Here is a 25,442-nt window from a genome sequence, read left to right as displayed (position 1 = left end):
CACAGCCCTGAGAAAAGTAGCTCCTTCTCCTCTCACTCAGGCTGGCATGGCTTATCCTTCTCCCCTTTATTGTGTTTCTAATTCTCCATCTCTTAGAAATTATTTGGGATCAAAGAGAGGTTTATCCTGGGGAACTCATTTCATCAACCTAAACTACACTACGTAAAGCACTCTGAGAACTTGAGACCAAAGACCTGTGAGCACCTGGAACAGCAAGCAGCAGGCTGGTATGTTTTATCCCATGGAAGGGTCTATTAGAAGCAACAAGTTAAGAGGAGGAACCCTGATGTCAGTAGGAAACAAAGTCAATAGTCCAACAATAAAAAGGGAGGCAAGAAAACATAATGCAAATATAGCAAGTACAAGAACTTATTAAGTACAATTAGTCATTTATTTATAGCACTGGATTATATATGGGAAATGACTCAAGAAACCAGTTTTCATGCCGTTTTCCCATTAAATCAAGGTGATGGAGTCATGTTTTAAAGCCATTTTTTCTGTTTATATACAAGTTAAGAATTCTCATCTTCTCAGAAAAGCAAGAGTTAAGCTAGAAAGCTAGTTATTTTTGGACATATACCAAAGAGAATTGAAAATTCAACTTCCCACTGTCTTCAAGGTTACTTTCTGAAACAAAGACACAATGAGTTACTTTAAATAAATATTGGACCATGTTTGGTGACATTGTGTTTACCTAAGAGCTGAATGAAGCAAAAAAGTTTCTGAAGAGCCTAATAAAATAAAATGAGAGTCTCTCAACCAGCAAGAGCCTATTTACTGAGTTCCTTCAATTTTGGTTACAGGTAAGTTGATAATGCCCCAGATGATAGATAGAGAATTAGGGACAAATGATGGCAGCAGGAGTACTAATCCATTTTGGCAAAATGTTTTTCAAATTATATCTATTACATTTCAGTCCTTTGAAGGTGGGAGATAATTATCACTTATTTGGAAAATGTTCTTTTCTTGAACGTGATAAAATGAACTATTCCCATGTATATCTTCTCATGCAGGGCATACAAACCTTAGAGTAGGGTTTCTCAACTTTGGCACTACAATCAATTTGGACCAGATAATTCTTCATTCTTTTCTTTGTTTCTTTATTGTGCTGAGGCTAGAACCCAGGGCTTCATACATGCTAGGCAAATGTTCTACTGCTGAGCTATACCCAAAGCCCCAGATAATTCTTTATTGTGGATGGGGTAGAAGGCTGTCCTGAACATTATGGGATATTTAGCAACATCCCTGGCTTTCCCCACCTGGCTTCTGCCCACTGGATGCCAACAGCACCCACCCACTGTGATAGAATGTCTCCTGATATTGCCACAGTGTTGCATGGGGGTTTCAGGATTGCCTCCAGTTGAGAATCCCTGCCCTAGGGTAATTGGAGGATTCCATGGAGGAAGCATGATAGAGAGCTCAGGATACCTGAAAGCTTTGAAGCACATCAATAACTTCCCTAAGCAGGTATGTCAAGACAGCACATAATATGGGGGTGTTTTCAGAGCTTAAAAGTAGAATCAGAGCTGGGGCTATAGAAGGAAGCACTGTTCTCTGTTCCATCCTGGACTATGGGCTCTTCTTGTGTTTCCGTGGTGATATTTGTGGTTACTTCAGCCCTACCTGTAGGTAAATAGTAGTAACAGCACTAGTACCATATATATGTAAGTAAGTAAATCAGGCACTGTACCAAGCAGAAAATGATCTCATTTCAACTTCATCCCAGTTCTGTGACAGAAATTAGTGTGGTTTTGTTTAGAGTTTAAGGAACTGAGCCTTAGAAAGATGAAGTTGCTTGTCCATAATTCTATATCTATTAAGTACTAGAGCTGGAATTTATTCACAGGACTGCCTGGCCCTGAATCCTTAGCTTTAACTATACTGTATCTAGCCTCAGGAAGACAAAAGTCAAAGCCCATCTTTAGTAAAGCATCCTCATTAAGCATTCCTGTCAGTCTACAACAGGCAGACTCTGTCCTTTTGGTCAAAGCCAAGCAAGACAAAACAAAAATGAGAAGTTCAAATTAGGTTCCACTCTATCCCTTCCTCTGGGACAGCCCTTCTCAAGCTTACCAGGGAGCCCCACATTGCTTAGTGGATGGCAAGTCCTTGGTCCTAGTTCTTTTGTCCTGTGAGCAGCATTTGTCTGATAACACTTGACTCCTCCTTCATATGATGTCCCCACTTGGCTTTTAAGATAGTCACTGCTCCCTCTCAATTCTCCTTCTTGTCCAATCTCCTTTGCCGATTTCTTTTCAGTAACCTGATCTTTCAACATTGTAGCAAGCAAACCTCCTTCCATAGGCTGGTAAAGCCCTCTCTGGGCCTCTATCTCTATAGCCTAATATATCTTGTTCAGTCCAGTGTCCTTCATTACCCAGAGACTGACCACTCCTAAATTTCAATCTGTATCCCAGCCATGCCATCCAGTTTGAGACATCTTTCTCCTTGACTGTCAGTTATATGGTGGATGTACAGTGTTCAAAGCTCTGCTTTACTGCCCTACCGCCATACATCTTCTCCCTTAACATTCCCTTCTCATTCTGATTACTTAGGCCAGGAAGCTCAGTCATCTTCATGTTCTTCTTTATCTCCTACCCTGTATCCATTCCATCATCAAGTTCTATCTTCCTTTTATCTGCCTTCAATATAGACCCAGAATTGAACAGTTCTTTCCTTTGGTGTTTTACTAGAGCCAGCATCATCTCCTGCAGTCACCTCTTGACGTCTTCATTCCCCATATTCTACTTTCTACGCACGAGCCAGAGAGACCCCACATTATAAATGGGATCATGTGCCTCTTCTGGCATCATCCTCTTGTGGCTCCCATTTTACTAGGAATAAAAGCCAGTCTTAAGCAGCCCTCAGACTCTACCTCATGTGGGCTACTCACTCTGTCCCATCTCCTGTGGACCTCTCATGCACTTTGCTATTCACACTGACTTTTATGCACATGGGCCAACACACCAAGCACACTTCTGCTTCTAGCCCTTTCTTCTACTTGAGATACCATTCCCCTAGATGTCCTCAGGGCTCCCTCCCACCCTTCAAGCTCACATGTGAGACCTTCCATGACTCCACCCTATGCTCTTCAGGCCCCTGATACCCACCCTCTGTCTGTTTTGCTCTTATCAACTCTGGACATTGTGTATTTGTAAAGCTTGTGTGATTCTCTACTTCCACGAGGACTTAAGCTCTGTTATGATCTTTGTTTTATTCACTGGCTGTCCCTACTCCTAAAACAGTACTTGATGAATAGTCAGTTTCCATCAATACTTGTTGAATATATGAAAAAATATGAACAAATGTATTTTGTCAGAATTGGGGAAAATTGCATTTGGAATGTTAGGTTTAGAGTCTGCAAACCTTCTACATAAGCAATAAATTCTCAGTTTTTCATAAAGATAATAGTAGTTCTGTCATTCATTCTGTAGAAAACACTACCAGCCTGGGAATAGACAAGCTGCCTACCTCCTAGATGTATGCCTGGTCCTTTCCCTGTGAACAGATAAGTAGAGAGGTGCATGGTTCCAGCCTGTTTGCAGCACTTGCTCCTTGGTTAGAGTTATTGCTTCTGGGAAATGCTTCCAATATTGCCACCTTTGCATTATTTAGGTTCTGAAGGCTCTCTTGACAGTGTCCATCCAAACATCCTCCTTACCAAAGTCCTCTCCTTTTTAAAAAAAAATATTTATTTTTTAGTTTTAGGTTGACACAATATCTTTATATTTATGTAGTGTTAAGGATCGAACCTAGTGCCCCATGCGTCCTAGGCAAGCACTTTACCACTGAGCCACAACTCTAGCCCCCAAAGTCCTCTCCTTCTGTAGGCTAGAAAAGTCCTCTCCTGAGTGCCACAACCTTCTGCTCAAGACGGCATTCAGGTCATCTCAGATGAGCTTTGGTTCTTAGTGCTTAGAGAATGACAAAAAAATAAATAAATAAGTCACTATTCAAAACCAAGGGAGAGTAGGAAGGGAAAAGGATTTATCCATAGCAGTTAGTTGATTGGACAGGTATTGCTCACTGGGATCTGTCAGTGAATCTGAAACTAGGCAGGATTTTGCATGTGTGTATATTTTCTGGGGAAACATTCTTTTATTAGCTTTTCAACAGCTTCCATGGTTGTTACAGAGGAGTCTTATTCTATCAGCCTCCTATTGATCACCCTTCCCACAGGAAATAACTTTTTTTTTTCCTTTTAAACTTGATATGACCTTATTACAGCTAATTATGTCCAGTGACAGCTCTCTGATCTTTGTGTTAGGATTTGGGATGTTTCTCCTCAGTCTTTTTCCAGGTTAGAATATAGAGTTTACTTTGTCATTTACTTAAGTGAGAAAGATCTATTGTGTTTATTTATTTACTGTGATGCTGGGTTTGAAACTCAAAAGCTCACACATTAGGCAAGCACTCTCCCACTGAGCTATATCCCAGCCTAATCTATTGTCTTTAAATTGAGTTATCTTTCCTAGGGGAGGTGGGAAATAACATTATTCATGATAGGAAAACAGCCTATGTATCATATGTGACCTATTCATTTTTTTTCATGTGTGTTTATTTTTTATATCCTCCTTTTTAAATGCTTCTTATTCTCAGTCGGCTCTTACTAGTGGAAAGTTGTTTTGAAATTCTTGATGTCAGCACATGGTCATCTCTGACTTCACCTGTGGTAGCTCCCACTTCCCTACCACTATGACCCTGTGTTGCTGAGCTGAGAAGCTCCAGGGGCATCTGACTCTTGAAGAAGCAGTCACATGCCTTAAACCCACTCACGGGTCTTCTACTTCTCAATCTTTTCTTGATGACATGCTGGATATCAGGGTCAGGAAGGACTATAGAGTACCTATGTCCAAACCCTAACCTTGCTTCTTTTCCAAAGCACTCCAGGTTAGTGGGAGCTAGCTCCTCTTTGAAAACACCTTTGACATGGCACTCACTCCTAAGACCACCCACTTCATTATCTGGTGGTTCTAGCAGTTGTGCTGGGTTTCAGTCCCTTTCCCTGGATTATGTTCATTCTCCTTCAGTGACAGATCCTTTCCCTGAGTCATTAATAGCACCCTGGCTCTTACCTGGGTCTCAATCTGTTCTCCCCCCAAGTTTGCATATATTTATTGGACTCCATATATCTCTATGTCCCCAAGATGAATAAGTTGGTTTCCATGGAACTCGAGGAATGACTTCATCTCAGGTGGTCTCACACCTTTGTCAACCCTGCAAACTTTTTGGAAGCATCTGTACTGTCAGATCTGACCTCTGAAGTATGAAACCAGTGATATCTTAAACATATAACCACTTGGCTGATCAGTATACTGCCTTGGGCTTCTCTAGACCAGTCTGTGCTAAACTCAACATGCCAGATGAAAGAGAAGAGATATGTATGGTCACTGCTGATGATTATGGAGTACGCTTGTTTTTTATTGGTGCTTTTTACATAAGGAGGAATACAGTGTTCAAGACTAGAGAGCAAAGATTTCTGTGCTTTGAACTTGAAATAAAGGGATACTCCAACAGTGTCATGAATCAGAAATATAAAACAGAGACAGAGTTTAGCTTTGTTGAGCTTTTTAGGATCAGAGTGGCCAAGTAAATGTTCCAAGTGCCTTAAGTATAATGGATGGTATTCATGGAGTCATGAACAGGCCTCACTGTGAACATTGGCAAGCTCCTGGCTTAAACTAGGAGCAGAGATAGAAGTGAGGTGGCTGAAGGAGAAGGTAAGAGAGGACATCTCTAATCCCTTCTCTGCCATGTTTCACTTGGTCCTCACCCCTGCTCTGTGAAGCAACTGAGCTATCACCTCTTAGTTTGGAGACAAAGAAATAAATCAGAGCTACATTTTCAGAAACATATGCAAGTAATTGGCAGGATTTAGGTCTTCCAACTCCAAATCCAGATCTTTCCTCATTTTGTATGTTCTCCTGTACACCTGACACTGAATATAAGTTTGACTAGGTGCTGTTCAGTGCCTTAGGTGACACTCCTCTGCCTATCAGCAGCAGCTCATTGAAACTGCTGACTCAAGAGCTATTTTATCCTTGTCAGAGAGAATGCCATTCAGTGCTTCTACCTGCAAAACCCAGGTCTAAGATGAGTACTTCAGATGAGAGAAACCATTGAACACATGAGGATGGGGACAATGAGGGACAGACCTTCATTTATGTAAACCCTGGATGTGACAATGTCCTGGCAAGCAGAACAAAACCCTGGCCTTTTTTAACTTCTGACCTATTTCAGGACTTTACTCTTGTCAGGAAGTTGATTTTCTGTCTCATCTCCAAAATATCACTATCTTGGGTTGAGCAGAATTTCTGAGCAGGGATCCCAGATAGGAGAGCAAGTTTGGTACTGAGCCAGAATCCTTCAGTGACATGTGGATGATGGAACAGGGTGTTAAACTTCAATATAATGTTTTACTTATTGAGAAAAGATTTTAGAACTAATGCCTTTCTGGTTGAAACCAAAAAAGCAAGACTTCCTCCTCATCAAGGCCTGAACTGATTCTCCTTGTGTTCTCTTATGGCTAACTGGAATCAGAAGATCTGGGGTTCAGTTGACTGAGTTTCTGACTCCATATTTTGGCCAAGGGATCTCCCCTCTTGTACTGCCGTTTTCTTCCTGTAAATGAAGGGATTGCATTGGAGTAAGTAGAGGCAAACTACAGCTTAACTAGCCAAATTTGACTTACCATTTGTTCTATAATTGCTCATTTTTTAAAGATGAATTTTAAAGCCGCAGAAAATTTTCATATCTTTCCTACCTGCCTTCTTCCCTACAACCAGCTTCCCCGAATATCAACATCCCCCACCAGAGTGACATTCCTTACAATCATGAACCTACATTGACAAATCATTATCATCTGAAGTCCATGGTTTACATTAGGGTTCATTCTTGGTGTTGCACAATCTGCGGGTTTGGACAAATATATGACATTTATCTACCTTTATAATATCATAAAGAATGGTTTAAGTGCCCTAAAAAGCCATCTGATTTTATAAATAAAGTTGGTTTTATTCCTAGCCATACTGGGGATTGAACCCAGGGTCTGGTGCATTCTAGGTAAGTGCTCTGCCTCTGAGCTAAAGCCCCAGTCCTTTTTATTTTATGTAATCATTATCATTTTAATGCAATGTCCACATTTATTGTATATCAGGTTTTATAAAGATAAATATTTCCTAAAATAAAAACTTGTTTACTGTCTTAGAAATTAATTTGGCTAAATCAGAGATTTTGGTTTTGTTGTTATGGTTGTATGTTTTATATTAGGAGGGTTTCTGGGAGGAAGAAACTAAAAGTAAATCCCTTCAGTTATTTACATAATCATATTTAAGTCAAACTGCTTTTTTTGTTATTGCAGTGGTTCGGTTTGGTTTGGTTTGGTTCTTTCACAGATCTCACTATATTGCTCAGGCTAAGCTTCCAAATCCTGGCTCAAGTAATCCTCCTGCATCATACTGGGGACTGCAGTCATGAACTACTGTGCCTGCTTATGTCTGTTTAAAATAATGTTGTACTTGTAGTTGTGAGCTACTTGGAGTCTGAGGTGGGAGAATTATTTGTTCTTACATATTTGAGACCAACCTGAGTAGCAACACACCCAGACCCTGTCTGAAAAATAAATAAACAAACAAATAAAACAGTTGACATAAATCCCATCTGTATCCCAGAGCCATATCCATATTCATCACTTTTTTTTGCCAGTACTATGGATTGAACCAGGGTCTCCAGGATGCTAGGAAAGCACTCAGCTACTAAGCTATACCCACAGCCCCCACTTTTTCTTTTCTTTTTTAAAAATACATCAGTTTTTTATGTTATGTGCATGTACAAATATGGTATAATGAATTCAACTATTATGTACAATAATAATGCACCATTACAAAAAAACTATACATCAGCTTTATGTTTTAAAAAAGTATCTCAAAAACTAGAAAATTGCCACTCTTATGTAGAAAAATTATATTGATGGGAAGTTTGTCTTTAGGGGGGCCATTAAACTCTTGTTCCTGGTCTTCAGGCAGATGACTTTGGGAAGTTTCCTAAGAGTGACTCTCATTCTGAATGTCAGTGCTGGTCACTTGTGGCCAGAGGCCACCAGTCATCTTCCACCCTATATCATGTTCTTCTCAGCAAATCTGAGTGAATTGTTTTCCTATTTGATGCTTTGGACTTATTAAATTCCTGGTACAAGACAAAATTAGAAGGATGTAATCTGTATGCTATGATCTTCCTCCAACATCCCACAGAATATGAAGGGTTTCAGATTCTCTCCAGTACGTTCTTTGCACAAGAAACATTGAAGTTGCAGAAATATAGGCCAGGAGGAGGAGCTTGTGTTTACCTCACATTTTTCCAAATATTCATCAGGAAGTGAAACTGTATTTTTTTTCCTATCCAAGGCCTGTTTGGAGCCAGTGGATATGGATAAATGAATATGTCAATCACAATGCATGCCACTGCTCTCTAGGGTCTACTCCTTACAAAGTATTTCTCTTGTCTGAAAGAATTTAGAGGTGGCACTGTTTCTGTACTTTTCACCAAGTCAAAAGTTGACATCAAAAGCCACTTCTGGTGGCTTTTTGTTGGTCCCAATTTTGGAGGGTCCTTTTGCACTGCCCAGTTACCTATATGATAATTCTCTTCTAGCCCAGCTCTTCAGCTACTTGCTCAAGGAGGGCAACAAGCCTGTTAGATACTAAGAGCTACTTTCCTCTGGAGATTCTGTCTCAGTGAGTAAAATACTTCCCTCAAAGGACATCTCTCTGGGTATCTAATCAACACAGGCTAGTGAAAAGGGAGAGCCTTTGTATAAGGGCCCAGAGGCATCTGAATTTCCACTTTAGTTCTTCAATTGGTGGATAGGTAACCCCAGAAAAAAAATCACAATATTTCTGAGCCTCGAATTCCTTATTCCTACAGTGAAATTAGCTAGAGCTGCCTTCTTAACGCAGGAAGGCCATCTTAAGTCCTGGAGCCATGGGTGAGAGAGGGTGTTGTGCACTGTAACTCTGTAGCATTACTGCTGTCCTCCCACCCCCTCCCTTCATGTGCTCCAGCCTAACTGGTCTGGGCTGCAAGGATTTGAACCTCCTGAGAGGCTTGTATATGCTGTTCAGTGCAAAGGGACCAAAAATGGGGGTGTTGGGGGAAAAAAAAACAGAAAATAGTGTCTTATTGTGCAAAGCTGTGATGTGTCAGCCCCTGAAACCCTGTATGTGGTTCAATTCCTGCATCTCAAGGAATACAAAGCACAGCAGGGAGGAGGCTCAGAAGACAGCAGGATCCAGTTCAGAATCATTCCCTCTGGAGCAGGGTTGTCAATCAGAAAGGTGGCACATGGGGCCCATCCCAACCTATCATTCAGCCCTAGGACACCAGGTTTAGGACAGATCACAGGAGGAGCTCTGCTTTACACAGCACATCACTTTTTATATACATGCATTCATTGCAGGTGAGCATATATATAGCTCCTAAAAATCCTCCAATGAGTTCATAGATTATATTTTTCAGAATGAAAAGTGAGAGTTGATGCTAATACATCAGAAGCCCTCAGGTATAAAAATTATAAATTTGAAATAAGTAACTTTTGATGTAAGGGATATGCTTTCTTCCTGTGCCCATGTAAGTCTCTGTCATGACTGGTAGCAGAAAACCAGTCCAGAGAATGAAGAGGTCTTGCCAGGTGGTGCAGACCAAGTTAAGTATCCCTGTACTTTTCATGAGACAGACTGCCCTATAGGAGCAAACAGCTTTACTTCCAAAGGCCCATCTGTGTATATTCTTTGTTTACAACTTGGAAGACATTTTTGTATTCCAGGTGAGCCCCACAGACCCCTCCCTGCCAGAGACCATGAATTCTGAGATACATAGATTTACAGAATTTCCTTCACACACAAATTCTCATTTAGCTTCACAACATGGCTGAGAGAAAACCATTTATGCAGTCCTGAAATGCAGGATGATTGTGTTCCTGTTAGACAATTTTAAGCCAGGCAGCTCCTTGTAATGTTATTAATATATTAGGGGACAAAGGATCTTCCCCCTATAGACCCTGGAGCTTCTTCCCCCTATAGACCCTGGAGCTTTCCACACTCAGTGTAACAGCACAGAATTGCTCACAGGGCTGGCAATAGAGGACATTTTTGTGCAAGTTGATGTTTTTTCCTGCCAGTTGTAACCCAGTCTTTAAGATCAGAATCCTCTGTTAGTTGCCATGGTTACAGCTAAAGAAAGGAGTCCTAGTTTAAAGGAATAAGAACTCAAATCTAAAAATCAATTTTCTTGCTTCTATAACTCTAATTCTCTCTGTTTCCTGTAACAGTGAATTCAGAATTTTAAAAATCTGACAGGTTTGTGTTCTGTGTGTATGTGCTTTTCTATTAAATCTAAAGCCCTTTTCCTTTTATTCTTTACATGTCCAGAATCTTCAAATCTATATTAGATGGAAAGTTCCAAATATGGAAGAGTAATAGAGCCCCCAGAGGAACCCCTAGTCTTTGGGATGTCTGTGCAATAACCATCCCAGCCCACAGCAACTCCACCGCAAAGCAGCCCTGGCTCTGCTGCCTGTTGCTATGTGACAGTCTGCTCAGTCTTCTCACATCACTTAGCCCTTAGTCCATGGCAGCAGCCCTGCAGAAGGAGCAAGACAGAACAATGCAATGGGTGATGGGAGGAGACCAGCAAGCTCTGTTCCCTCCCAAAAAAATTTACTTGTCAAAAATTCATTTTGAAATTGAATTTGAATTTGAAACAAGTAAATTCGATTTGAAATTGAAACAAGTAAATTGTTTCAATTTCCCTATCCCTAAAGTGAAGCTTATAATATTTTTCCCTATAGGGAAATGAAAGATTGATAATATAAAAACATGCATAGTTGTTATTGTTGTTGCCGTTGTTCCTTAGAAGCATGTATTTGTACTTTAATATGCACCTTTCAGTTTTTGGCATAGAATAACATTACAGTTAGTCTTATATTGAGTTCTGGCAGCTCACATTGGCTCCTGAGGACTCATTGCATTTCTAGACCCTGCTATAGCTTAACGGAAGGGATAATGAACACACTTCTGTCCTTTCATTGACCTTGGGATGGAGGCTGCTCTTTCCCCAAACAGGTAGTGTGGGAAAGCAGAGCATAGGCTTAGTGAGAAATAATTGCCAAGAGTAGTGAGGGGTGCAGAAGCCCAGTTTCAGGCAGAATTACAAACCTTATGATCACAAATCAGCCTGAATATTTTTTTTTTCCTTTCAGGCTTAGAATCAGAAACTTTGGGATTGAAATGTACCTTTTTTCAGGAAGTCATTGCACACAGGTTTGTTAGCAAGAAGTAGTAGTAGGAAGGAATCATTGTTTATTGGATAGGAATAGCAGCTAACAAAGTGAAACCCTATTTGTTTTGTTCCTGGGGAAAGGGATCTCTTCTACTGATGACAAATTAGCTGCTTATCTCCAACAGGATTCTTTGCCTTGGTTTCTGCCAGATTCTGTAGTTGTTTTTCAGACCTCATTGCTTTCTTCCCATTGAGGGAAGATTTTAGAGCTTTCTCCTTGGCCTCCAACAAGAGCCTGAGCCAAACTATCCAGAAGATAATGTGAAATGAAAATTTGTAAATTTTGTCATGAGACCTTCAACCATATTGAAAAGACACTGAATGGTTAAAAAGCAATAGTTGAAGTTATTTCTTGACACCTAATGTGTGTGCCAGGGAAAGCCTTCCCTAAACTCAGCTGTCTCCCACAGACCAGAGCAGCAAACCACACTGTCTCCAGGTTTCACCAAGTCAGTATCCAGTTGCTACTTCATATTAACCATGGTGAAAACAAAGCCTCCTATTCTTCCTTTAGTAGCCTTCTTGCTATACCTTCATCAATATCATATCATCTTGTTCAGATATCTTCAACTGTTGTCACCCCTAACCCACACCCCTGCACTCACACAGCCACACAATGAAATCCAGACTCTTCAGCCTCAGCCTCAGTCTAAACCTTGGCTCTGGCATGCTTTAGACCTTATTCTGACTAGAATGTCTAGACCTAGTTCAGGTGCTTAGAAAAGACTGTGGGATGAATGTTTCCCTGACTTCCACCTTCCCATAAGAGGGTATAGATTTGGGGCAGAGCAGAAGGTGCATAGTGGTCAGTGGAAAAGGCCCTTGAATTGGGAAGCAGACAGGCCTGGCCCATCCTCCCTTCCACCAGCATCTGCTTGAGCTGTGGAAGTTCCATAGCAAGTTCTGGAATTCAGAGCCTTCATTTTCACTCCCTGAACAAAATTATTGGGCCCACCTGTGAGACCACAGAGAACATCAGTCATTAGGAAGACCCCAGCTCATTGAAGAGTTTGTAAGCAGCTTGCCTGGTGCCTCATCAGGCAATCGTTGCACTACATTGACGATATCTCTGAGATGTGACCTCTGTGTGCCAAATCTGCCTCCCCACCATCTTCACAGTATTCTCTTCTGGGTCTCCCTCAGCCCAGATTCTGGTCATATTTTCTCTAAATTGTTGCCCTTTACTCTTCATCTTCACTGACCCACCTCTGATTTCCCCATGTGTCTTCCAAGTTCCTTGTATCACTGTACCACTCTACTGGGTGTCACCTTGCACCTTGTAACCGAGCCCCTGTTCCTTCAACACCTGTCAGAATCTTCCCTCACCAGGTTCCTCCCCTCTGCATTCTTGCTTCCATTTCTCCCGGGCATTCTGTTAATCTATTACACTGACTTGAGACTCCTAGAGGGCAAAGGGATATATTTTTCTCATTTTTTTGTTTCATTCTACAATGCTTAGCACAGTGCCTTGCCCAGAGTAGCTGTTTTTTTTTTTTTTTTTTTTTTTTTTGACAGTTTTGCATGGAGTGGAACTCTTAGTGGGAATGTGGCTCTGAAATGACTCATTAGCCCATCCACAGATCTGAGGATGTAGACTGCCTACATCACTGACTTCCTTATATAAGCTCCTCATACACAGGTCCACCACCGACAAAGTAGAAGTGTCCATCTTCCCTGGATCCCCTCTGCTGTGACTCCCAGCTCCTTCATCTTCATCTGAGCAGTTGTGTTTGATTGCTATAGCCTCTTCCCTGGCAGGAGCCCCTGGCCTTCATTGCAATCCTGAATTGCATTCTTCTCAAGTGGAAAGGGAGACAGAAAGTAATGTGATTAAATTATGTTGTTGTTTGTTTGTTTGTTTGTTTAAAATAAAGATGTTCCTGATAATCTAACAAAGAAATGAGGGAAGAATACCCTGGTGAGGCTGATCCATGCTGAGTAAATCAGTAGGCTTGACTGGAAAATAGACAGAAAGCAGAGACAAAATCCAGACCATTCCTATAATGATGGAAGCAGCCTGTAGATGAAGAAGTTTGCAGTGCACATTTGCCTATCCATTTAATTTGCACATTTGACTTCATGTGTTCTTTGGTAAATTCTTATAGAATATCAGAGTAATGCCAGCAGCTTGGATAGAGGCTACAACACACCCCCTCTTAGGGAGCTCAGCCCAGGATAGGAGACAGGCAGTTTACCTCCTTTAGCTCTGCCTACATCACTGCCTTTGTTACATAAACTCCTCAGACTTAGAGGGCAGGAGCCACATCTGTTAGCAAGTCCTTTTTACAGCTCTTAGCAGGTAGGTCTATAATAAATGTGCTTTATGGAAATAGAAGAACCAGGAATAGTACAAGCCATAGATGAGCAGGAGAACAGAACAAGTCACAGATGAATAATGGCTCCTCTTGCCCATTTCCAGAACACAGCAAAACTAATAGCCTCAAGTTGTTCTTCCTCACTTTTAAAGAAAGGATTTCAATTAAGATACTTCATTTCATTTCAATTCAAGGCCTTTATTGAGAAACTTCTACATGTTAGCCTGAGAACACTGGGAAAAGGGAGAGAGGTGTAGTTAGGTAAATTAAGATGAGGAATGTATGTGGGTGGATAGATTCCAGCAAGAGGCAGAGGGAAGGCCCGGGGTGACACAGGGGAGAATGCACTGTAGGGAGTGCTGCTGGGGCATCTGGGGGATATGGCAGGAGAGATTTGGCTGGATGAAGAATAGAGCAGGTAGGAGGGCTTTCATTCACTGAAGTAACACGGAGGACCTGGGAGATGAAAGGTGGTGAGCAGGAGAGCAGAAGAGTCACAGTGTCAGAAGACGTAAAGGTTGGAGAGGGTAGAGGACAAAAATAAGCAGTCTGCAGAGTCATCTTAAATGAGATCATTCCAGATTCCTTTAACTCAGGCAGAGAGTCTGATTAGCCTATAATATGTGCCTTTCTGTCCTTCCTTTAGGACAAGATAAATATTCTACCTCTGCTTTTAACTTTCTGCTGAGAATAAGCCTTAGGACACCCATGTTACAGGTGAGGAACTATGGATAAAAAGTTGATTAGGTGGGACCCCGAGGCAGGGGCATGAGCCCTGGGGTGCCTGGGCCTCTTCACAGAAGTCTCTTCCCCTACACCAATCCTGTGGTGGAAGAAGCACCTCAGCCATCTGCAGGTGCCCTCCTGGTGTCCTTTCCCTTTAGGAACACCGTTTCTGCAGCTGCCCTACTCCAAATATAGGTTGCTTGGTTGAGCTGCAGTGGTGGGACTTCACCATCTGCACCAACCAGAATATGTTCCATGCGGATAGGTCAGTTACAGCTGGAACTACAGAACGATGCTCACCAAGACAAATTGTTTTTGCCCCACAGGGACCAAGAAGTTTGCTGATAAGCTACTGAAGGAGTTCACTGACTTCTGCACCAACTGCAATAACTGGCTGGTTATGTTATGAACAAGTTGCCTGAACAAGATGCACACCAGTGCCCCATGAATCCAGGCCACTCGGCCCAAAAGAATCCAGGCCATTCAAGGGCAGAGGATTCCTGTCAGGCTCTAAGGATCAGGTTATCAGTTTGCCTCTGCTAGTTAGTGGGAGCCCTTGCTTCTTTTTGGCTCTCCCACAAGTATTCTATTCTACTCAGGAGAAAGACTTGGGAAGCAGCTGCTGCTGCTACCACCACCCAGATTCTGTCAGCAAGTGCCCAGAGCAGGTGGGAGGCACAGATTTTCTGTGGGAGGGCTTCAGTGTCTGGGAAAGGGGGCAGGCAGCCCCCATGAATGTCTTTGGAGAAGGAATGGCTCCTGTCAGCATCCTTTTTCTCCACTGTCTGTGGAGTAATAAGAGCAGAATCTGCTGCTTCATGTCCAGGAGTGTGCACAGTATGAATAGAATTAAGTGAAATAATATAACATAGACTCATACAAACTGTATATACCTGTACTTATTAGAAGCCAATAAAGCTTCACTTACAGCCTCTGTCCCCAGACTCATTCCCAACCACAGCAGTTCCACTCTGGGCTCGGCATCATTCCAGGTCAATGCAGTAGATGCAGATCATGAAGATTTCAGAATGTACTGACTTTGAGAGTGGCTGTGAGCTGATAGAGATTTGATTTCACAGGCCCTCAAGCAGGAGCAAGGCTTCTTCCAGTCAGGACTAGTGAGCAGAAAGTACAACACACTAGGTAACTTACCATAGGCTTGTGCTGTCGGAGGTAGATCTTGCCGAATGGGTGAGCCCAGTTCTTTAATGCAGACATCATAACATTCTGAAAAATGATTAAGGAAAGCCTCTGTTTAACTCAACTTCGGTTTAGGTCCCACTGTTTCAATAGAGCATGACTCAGCATGATGCCTCAACATCAGCACTCTGCACTGATCTGCTCAGGTGATGAGGGTCACAGGCCAGAGGGGAGATGGTTGCATTTACAAACACTTCTCCCTCTTCCTCTCTTCACCTGGAGTTAAACGCATGCCCTGTTGATTTACCTCCTCAGTACCTTGCAAATCTATCCACTTCAAAGTCCAGCCTTCCTTTGCCTCTACTTTCACTTCAGATCACGTTCACTAGGAAATTGGAGGCATATTTTTAAAAACTACTCCAATTTTGCCTGCCACTTATTTAGGATTCTTTAATGACATGAACTTCAAAAATCTTAGATTCAGGGCTACAGTTGTAGCTAAGTTCTTGCCCAGCATGCTTGAGTCTCTGGGTTTGATCCCTAACTACTGCTAAAAACAAGAACTTAAGATGCAGCCCACATGCCCTGTGCAACCGGGTCCTATGGGCTCTTTCTATATCCATCCTTGCTATTGTTCAGTCCCTAGAACTTAACAGACTTTACCAACTCAGATCCTTTGCACACAAAATTCATCTGAACTTTTTTTGCAACTCCTAAGATGCAGCTATTGATGCTGCACATAGAGACTTCAAAGGAGTAGTTTTGTTAATATATATGAATATGGTCTTGGGTCATGGCTCAGTGGTAGAGCACTGGCCTGGCATGTGTGAGGCACAGGGTTCAATTCTCAGCACCGCATATAAGTAAATAAAGATCCTTTGACAACTAAAAATATATATATGAATATATAATGGTTGATTCCTGGCTTGCAGTCTTTTTACCATCCCTTCCCTCAGAAAAACCATTGCTCCTTTCTAAGTTTCAGTCTTCTCATCTATAAAATAGGAAACTCTATCCTGGGGTAATTGGAGGATCCAAAGCAGATGTATATGAAAGGATATACTAATAAGAGATAGTAACAGTTATTTACTCTCTGGTAGCTGTTCTCACATTCCTGACAGGAGTCTTCACCATGCTCTCAAGTCAGCCTCCTGAATGATAGGGCTGGCACAGACACTGCCTGCTATTCACACCATATAACATGGTCATTGGTGTTCCTCAGTGTCCAGTGTGTAAGGCCAGTGTTTGCCCTCACTTACTACTTACTACTCTTCCAGAAATGACCCAGCTGAACAAGGACCAGAGAGTGATCTGGGAGAATAACGGGCAGCTGGTGAGTTAGAATGCTGGGTCACATCTCTGTCAGAGCTGGACCCAAACTGAGTGTAGAACTCAGCCTCAGGGAATGGATGATTTGGCTGAACAGTGATATGATTTGAATGTATCCCCCCCAGAATTTTATGTGTTTGAAACTTAATCCTTAAACTCATATTTGTAGTATTTGGGAGGTAGGGCCTTAGGGATGTAAGGATTAAATGAGATCATGAGGGTGAGGTCCCAAAGATGGCATTGGTGACTTTGTAGGATATGCAAGTCAGACTCTGGAGAGCATGCTTGTTCTGTCTTGCCATGTGGTAATGCTCTTTGCCCTGTTGTAATGCAGCAAGAATGCCCTCACAAATTGCATGCCATGCTCTTGGACATCTCAGCCTCCAGAAACAGGAGCCAAATAAACTTCTATTCTTTATATTATTACCTGGTCTCAGGTATTTTGTTACAGCAACAGAACACAAACTCCAGAAGCTTGGGGGCCTGAGGCAGGAGGATTGAAAGTTCAGTGCCAGCCTGAACAACTTAGCAATTGCAACTCAATGAGACCCTGACTCTAAATAAAATATTAAAAAGAGCTAAAGAGCTAGGAACATGGCTCAATGGTTAAGCACCCCTAGGTTCAATCTCCGGTACCAAAAAAAAAGCACATACAGGCAGATGTGTGAATCAAAAAGTCCACCAAGCCATGCCTTGGTATAGGGGGAAGAGCAGTAGGATCAAGACCAAGAGCAGGGTTTAAATTCTAACCCTAACATTTGTTAGCTGTGAAAATTTGGGATGGCCTATCTCTTGAGTCTGTTTCCTCATCTGATAAAAAGAGATGACGTGGTCTGACCTGTTTCCTCAACCCGTGTACACACACACACACACACACACACACATACACCACACACACACGCCTCCTATTATTGGTCTTCTGTGCTGTGACACTGTATTTATCTTCTGCCTGTTTCAAGTCACTAGGCTGGGAATTCCTGAAGGCAGTTACCAGGCCTCCAGTTTTTGGCTAGCCACTTGCACTATACCTTCTCGCATATACTTCAGTCAATGTAAATTGAGTAAGTCAGTGAAGTCAAAGGAGCACGTGCACATGACAGGACCACTCATAAGGTACATAGGAGGGTCACATGAACTGTAAGAAGGACCTTAATGTGATCCCCCAATCTGACAACAGACCAGATACAACCTCCTGCAGTGAGAGTGGAAACAGATATATAAGGACTTCTGAAGGCTCGGGACTGCCAGAGGCTGGCCAGGACCTGCTAAGTACTGTACTGGTAAGTACAGTCAGCTAATGAAGTTCTAGTATCCCCTAAGGATCCCAAACTCCACAGATCTACACACTCATGGTATTTGCCTGTAACCTATGCATGTTTTCTCAACATACGTAAATCATTATATTACTCATAACAGCTAATAAAATGATAATGTTATATAAATAGTTGTTATGTATATTGGTTAGGGAATAATAACAATAGAAAAAGAATATGAATAGCTGTTCAGTACAAAAAAGAATTTCCCAAATACTGTCAATCTGAGGTTGGTTGGATCCAAGGATGTGGACCCCAGTGATACAGAGGGCCAACTGTACTATGATGGATAGGTACATAAACCTGCAACTCATTTGTAAGAAGAGACCCATTGAAATAATTAAAACAGAAGCTGAGGTTGAAGCTTAGTGGTAGGGTGCTAGCCTACCATGCATAATATCTTGGGTTCCATCCCCAGTTCCACCAAAAAAAGACACTTTGGGTATTAAATATATGGTATATGCCTGAGACACTAAGCAAATTTCTGAGGCTTTGTTGGAATGGATAGAAAATAGTGGGAGAGAAAGCTAAACAGAAGCCAATTTACAGGCCTCTCCATTTACTCACAAAACTTCAGATACATGCAATAACAATGGTCACTTCATTTTTTGATAGTTTTGCTCTGTCTGGGTAATGTGTCATACTTTACATAATCTTATCAACATAGCAGATGGGAGGCAGAGGCCTCAGGAAGTGGAACCAGGATGATATAGCTAACAAACAGCTGGGCTGCAAGTCAGCTTTGTGAGACCAAAGAGCCTAGGGCTTGCTCACCGTGCTGCCCCTTTTACCTCCTAGTGATGCTAAGTCAGTGAACAACCATCTGCTGCTATGTCCCAGGGCCTAGGCTTGGGGCCTTTGTTCTCAGATGATTATAATTATATGTATCTTGCAGTTCTCTGGGAGCACAGATGCTGTATAATATCTGGACATGGCCTCATATACAGATTATTGGCAGGGATTGGGCCGTGACTTCATTCAGGGGCCAGTCATCTTTCCCCTCCCACAGGCTCCTATCTGGAAGGCTTTATTTAGTTCTTCCCTTTGACTTGTAAGTGCTGGCTTCAGCTTGGCACATGCTTCAGGCAACTCCTGATGTTCAGGCCATGGCCACATACTTGCCCTAAACCTAGCCTAAAATGCTTAAGTTATAATATTTGTTTGTAGCAGAGCAAATGCCAAGAACTCAGTCCTAGCAACCTTCAGATTTGACCTCCATCTGATTCTCTGGCTGTGATAAGATTCCTGTTTCCTCACTGAATCAGAACATAGACCTTCCAAGAAGAAACACAGTAATGCGGGGAAGGGGGTTCATGAAGAGTCAATCTTCCCTAAACCCCTTTCTCTTTTAGCCTTGGAACTTTTACCTGAACTTGTCTGGGGGAAACCTTAGAGACCACAAGATTACAGACTTATGTCCTCTTTAACCAACAGGAAGACTGACTGCAGAGAGTGAATTCAGGTTTGTTATGGTTTAGATATTAAGTGTCCCCCAAAAGCTCATGTGAGAGACAATGCAAGAACACTCAGCAGTGAAATAATTGGGTTATGAAAGCCTTAACCCAGTCAATGAATTAATCCCCTGATGGGGATTAACTGAGTGGTAACTGAATGCAGGTAGGATATGGTTGGAGGAGGTGGGTGTTAGGGGTGTGGCTTTGGGTATATATATGTGGTGAGTGGAGCCTCTGTCTGCTTCCTGGTGTGATGTTTTGAACCACTTTCCTCTACCACCCTCTCCTACCATGCTGTTCACCCTCACCTCAAGCTCTGAAGAATGTAGCCAGACACCTCTGGACTGAAATCTTTTGAAACAGTGAGCCCTAAAATAAACTTTTCCTCTAATTGTTCTTGTGAGGTCCTTTAGTTAGAGCAGTGAAAAAGCTCACTAAAACAAGATCCCTTGGGAAGTTTATGGTGGTTTCAACTGGAACTGAGTCTCTCATCAACCCCTCTGTGCTCTTTGAATTATACCAGATTGCTTATCCAGACTCAATTCCTAGCTCCAACCCCCCAATATTCCTCAAATGTCTAAAGAGAGAAAAAAAATTGTTTTGAAACCCATGGCATCCTGAAAGACATTTTCCTAATGCCTTTGACATTTGTCCAGTTCTAGTAGCTCATGCTCTGGATCCTTTTCATCCTCCCTACAGTATGAAAGCATATTGTAGTCATGATCAGGTGCTGTCTTGGGAAAGTAGTCTGTTTTCAAGGTGAAATGTCCTACAACTCCTCAAACCATTAAGAATGGACCATATCGAGTGGGTGCTTAGCAGGGGCTCTGTCAAAGGCAAATCTGAAAAACTTTTATCCCAGTGCTGTCTCAAAAAACCTTGACCTAGCCATGTTCAATGGTGCCATCAGTAGTTCCAGCTATTGGGAGGCTGAAGGAGTAGCACTTGACCCAGGAGTTCAGGGCCAACCTGGGAAACATGGAGAGATGCAGTCTCTTAGAAGTCAAACAAAACAAAAACCACCTGACTCCTGTTCTAAGACCATGGATAAAATGCCAGAGAACCAGAAGCTAGCCAAGGGTTCTCAACTGAGGATGATTTTGCCTGCCAGGGGACATTTGGTAATGTCTGGAGACACTTTGGCTGTCACAACTGCAGGGAGTGGTACTAGCATCTAGCAGGTACTTCTAAACACCCCCTATGCACACAACAATCCCTACAACAAAGAATTTGTTAGCTTCAAACATCATGTTTTGGGTTAGACACCAAGAAGTAGACTGTGATCTGGTAAAACATCCAATTGGGGGGACTTTCCTCACTATGACTTTGGAAGAAGAGGAACCTGCCACTTTGCTCTGGATGTGAAGCTCTGAACCCTCTCTTGATGGCATCCCCATCTCCAGTCTACAGATGTGTCTCTTGCTAGGTTTCAGGGCCAAAGTGACAAAGAGACCTGCTTAGAGCCACACAGCAAGTTATGGACAGAACCAGGTTTAGAATCCTTGTGGTATTTAGTGCTCACATACTGTCTTGTTCTTACAGTTTGTCCTTCCAAAGCTCTTCAAGGACAAAAACGGCTCTCTTCTTTGTATCCTGCACTAAAAGTGCCCATCACAAAGTAGGTGCTCTTTCAAAATTGGTTGAATTCCCAGTGGAGGGAAACAGACAACCATGGTGCTATCGGAGAGGTCGGTACTGGCAGAAGGTAAGTGACTGCAGGATTAAAGGAGAGAGCCTAATTTTGTGCAGGGGAGTTAGGGGAAAGTGAAGGAAAGGATAGTGGGCTAGATTCACAGCTCTCCTAGCTGGAAAGGAAGATGTAGGGGAGGGAGAGGATGCTTGAGGACTGGAGGGCATTGGCATCAGGTTAGTTAAGAGAAGGGGGATGAACACTGAAATCAGAGAAAACTGGGGGAGAGTTCTCCAAACATGTGCCACTCAGATTATACTTAGGACAACTGATTTCTAGAGGGAAGTTAGTGTTGTCAAGTCTCTGGGTACAACCTGCAGTGACAAATGGCCCATTGTCTAGAAATACTGATTGGGCCTGTCTTCTGGGGTCATGCCAGGTGGCGCCTCACTCACCTGTCAGGCTTGCTCTTCCTGGCCCCGGATGTGGATAAAACAATGGGCTCTAAACACATCCATACTCAAAGGCAGCAGCTGGCATCTCAGATAGGGCAGACAGGGAAATGATCCTCTTTCATGACCCCCTTTCTCTTCAGAGATCCAGAAACCCTGCTCCCAGGTTCAGCTTCCTGTTTCTTTGTCATATGACCCTGCACAAGCTTCTGAAACCACCCCAACACACATCAGTCTCCATATTGACAAAATGGGAATCATTTGAGTCTTCATTGTGTAACTCAGAGGGTTTGTAGGAGAACCAGGGTGATCAGGAGAGTGAAAATATTTAGAGAATTGAGCCTCGACCTCTAGAGTCCCTGGGATTACAGGAGTATGCCACCACGCCCAGCTTAGTCCTGTGATTCTACTTACCATCTACATGCCCCTGAGTTTCAACTTAAAATCTTTAACACTGACCTCACCTCTGAACCCCATCCACACTGCCTTCTTGGCTTCTGATTAGAGATCTAAAAGAAATAACAAACTTATATCTATAACACGACTCTTGATTTAGCTCTGCACCCACTCTCAGCTCCCATTCAAACCTGTTCCCGTTATTAGTTGTATAGTGTGTGCTGGGCAGGATACTGGAGCCCTGAAGTATTGTGAGTATTAACAACCATCTATGCACCAGGTACTGTGGATACAGGAGAGAGAAATATTTTTTTTAATTACACAAACAGTGATTAGTATGGATGTGAAGTAAGTATAATTATAATTAGGAAGTGTTCTAAAGGCACAAGGGAGGCTACTATGAGAGGCACAATGGGAACTCCAACCTGTTCTGGGGCTCAGGGAAGCCTTCTGGACATTTTGATGATGACCCAAAGAATGGCAGAGCTGGCAAAGGGCAGAGACATTGAAGGGCAGAGAAATTCAAGACTGTGAGGACCCTGAGATTGTGAGATGGAAAGGTGTATCCAAAAGGAGAGGAAGGGGCCAGTGTGGCTGAATAAGAAAGAAGAGACCAAGACCAAGTGGGTGCTACTTACCATCTCTGCACCCACTCTCAGTCTTTGCAGACTCGTAATTCCCTTTATTAGTTGGGTAGGGCACAGAAGGACTCCCTTCTCTTTTGTGTATGAAAGAAAAGGAAGCTGGATGACCTTGGGCAAGCATTCCTCTTCTCTTGGCCTATTCCCTTGTCTTTTCAGTATCAATGTGTTCTCCCTCTGTGCTTGGTTATTGAAGAGTCTTTTTATAAAAAGCACTTAACAGTGCCTACCACGTTGAAGGTGCCCAATAAGTGCTGATGTTAGGCTAACTTTTGTGATAAAGGCAGGCTGAGATTCCACATTGCCTGTTCAACCACCCTTCAATGGGTGTCTGCTGCAATTTCTTTCTTCTTCCCAGGGCTGTTTCTAGGGGATACAATGAGGAGCCAGGAGTTGAACACTTTGGCCCAAGTTCTAACTTGCTCTCTGCTGAAGCATTTCCCTGCTGTCATTTCACTGCCTTTGCCAGTCAAGTTAATGCACACTGGGAAAAGGTTCAAGTCTGCAGCTATGGTCAGCCTTAGAAGCTGTTTGACTCCTTCCCCTCCTCCCAGGACACTCCTGCCTTCACAGATCCTCAGCGTTCCACCTAGATGACCTACCTAGTCAGTCTTTGCAGACTTGTAATTCCCGTTATTAGTTGGGTAGTGTGTGCTGGGCAGGATACTGGAGACCTGGAGGCTGGAGATGACCAGCAGCAAGAATGCATTAATCTGTAAGGGTAGAGACACTTTGGATTCTGTCTCCTGCAGAGAGGTCACATGCATGGATCACACCTAAAGAGGTGCAGGATGCTTTGCTTGCACTAGGTATAGTTCTAGCATCAATCCCTCATGGTGGGTATTACTGGCTAGCTTTTACACACACTCCCAGCCCTTTTAAATTATTTTTAAATTTTGAAACAGAGGCTTTCTAAGTTGCCCAGGTCAGCCTCAAATTTGCGGTCCTCCTGCCTCGGCCTCTAGAGTCCCTGGGATTACACGAGTATGCCACCACACCCAGCTCAGTCCTGTGATTCTACTTACCATCTACATGCCCCTGAGTTTCAACTTAAAATCTTTAACACTGACCTCACCTCTGAACCCCATCCACACTGCCTTCTTGGCTTCTGATTAGAGATCTAAAAGAAATAACAAACTTATATCTATAACACGACTCTTGATTTAGCTCTGCACCCACTCTCAGCTCCCATTCAAACCTGTTCCTCCCACAGTCTTTCCTAATTTAGTAACTGTACCATCATCTACCTAGTTATTCAGGTGGAAAACCTTGGAATTATCCTATATTTCCTTTTCTCTCAACCCCCACATCTGATCTATTAAAAAAAAAATTGTAATCCAGCCCTTCTCCCCATGTCCTCCTTCATCAAGTGCAGCACAACCAAAATAGTCCTCCTGTATCCTTTTTTTCTCTTCAAAATCTATTCTCCTCACAACAACCAGTGTGCCCTTTTTTAAACATATATCAGGACTGAGTGTGTAGCTGAGAAATGGAGTATGTGCTTAGCATGTACAAGGCTCTGAGTTGGAACCCTGGCACCAAACCAACCAACCAACCAAAAAAAAACATATGCTATGCTATGTTACTCCCCTGCTTGAAAATCCATCAGTGACTTTCATGATTCATGATAAAATCCCAATTCCTGGTCAGGGCTTGCCAGGACCCATGGGGCCGGGGTTTCTAGAAGTTTGCCTCTGTTATCATCTCCATTCTAGTTTCCTCCTACTCACTCAGAATGATGCAGTGTCTCCTCTTTCTGTTCCCTGAATACAAGGTTGCCCCTGCCTTGGGACCTTTACACTCCTCTCTTCTTGGAAGCCTCTTCCCAAGACTATGCCTGGGTTGGTTCCTCATTGTTGGCATCATTTGTTTCCATATCAGAAAGGCCTTCCCTGACATCTTTATCGAATGGTCACCACCTTCTGCCTGTCCCTGGCCACCATACAACCCTGTTGTCTCTTGCTCATAGATCTTACTGTTATTGAAATTATCTGCATTCTCTACCTGTGCGTTATCTTTTCTCCTCACTAGAATATAAGTTCTGGGACTGTTTTGTTGTTGTTGTGTGTGTTTGGTTTTTTGTTGTTGTTGTTGCTGTTGTTTTTGTCCTGCCACATCCTCATTACTTACACAGTGTTCCTAGCATGTGATAGATGCTCAATAAGTGCTCATTCATAGAACAAACCTCAAGGATTAAAGGCCTAAATTATAGGACAATTTTATTCCAGACTGTTGTACCCAAACTCTCTAATAGGGAAGCATTTTCCTGTCCTGTGAATTCTTTAAGGAAGTAATTTCTTGGGCTAGAGATGTAGCTCAGTGGTAGAGTAATTGCCTGTCTGAGGCCCTGGATTCAATCTCTAGCACTGCAAAAACAAGAAGAAGTAGAAGGAGAGTATTTTCTTTAAATACTAAGAGGTCACTCACTTGTCTGGCAGCTCTACCACCTACTAGTTTAGCTGTGTGACTTTGGGCAAGTTTGTTAATCTCTCTGTGCCTCAGTTTTTTCAGCTATAAAGTAGGGATAATAACTGTCTACCTCATAGTGTTGACATGAGGATTAAATGAAGGAATGTATAAAGAATACCTAAAACAGTACATGATGTTCAGTAACATTAGCTCTATTTTTTAAATCACCATTATTATTGCCACTACCCTTGTTGTCATCAGTTTAACTCCTTGAAGAAGCAACTGGGTTTTCCTCTCCACCTT

General features: G+C 42.5%; 1 long non-coding RNA gene across 1 annotated transcript in view; it reads left to right on the top strand.

Moving 5' to 3' along the window:
• LOC114106507 (uncharacterized) overlaps positions 1-17,270 on the top strand; it is a 100,996-nt gene extending 83,726 nt beyond the window's left edge. Inside the window, exons 10-11 of the long non-coding RNA XR_003585203.2 lie at positions 14,296-14,366; positions 14,702-17,270. This is a non-coding gene — a long non-coding RNA (uncharacterized lncRNA). The remainder of the gene's footprint in view (positions 1-14,295; positions 14,367-14,701) is intronic.
• Positions 17,271-25,442: the final 8,172 nt, after the last annotated feature.

This window comes from Marmota flaviventris, chromosome 1 (assembly GCF_047511675.1).
Source record: "Marmota flaviventris isolate mMarFla1 chromosome 1, mMarFla1.hap1, whole genome shotgun sequence".
Taxonomy (NCBI): Eukaryota; Metazoa; Chordata; class Mammalia; order Rodentia; family Sciuridae; genus Marmota; species Marmota flaviventris.
The sequence above is the reverse complement of the archived record's forward strand: the minus strand, read 5'-3'. Positions and strand labels throughout refer to the sequence as shown.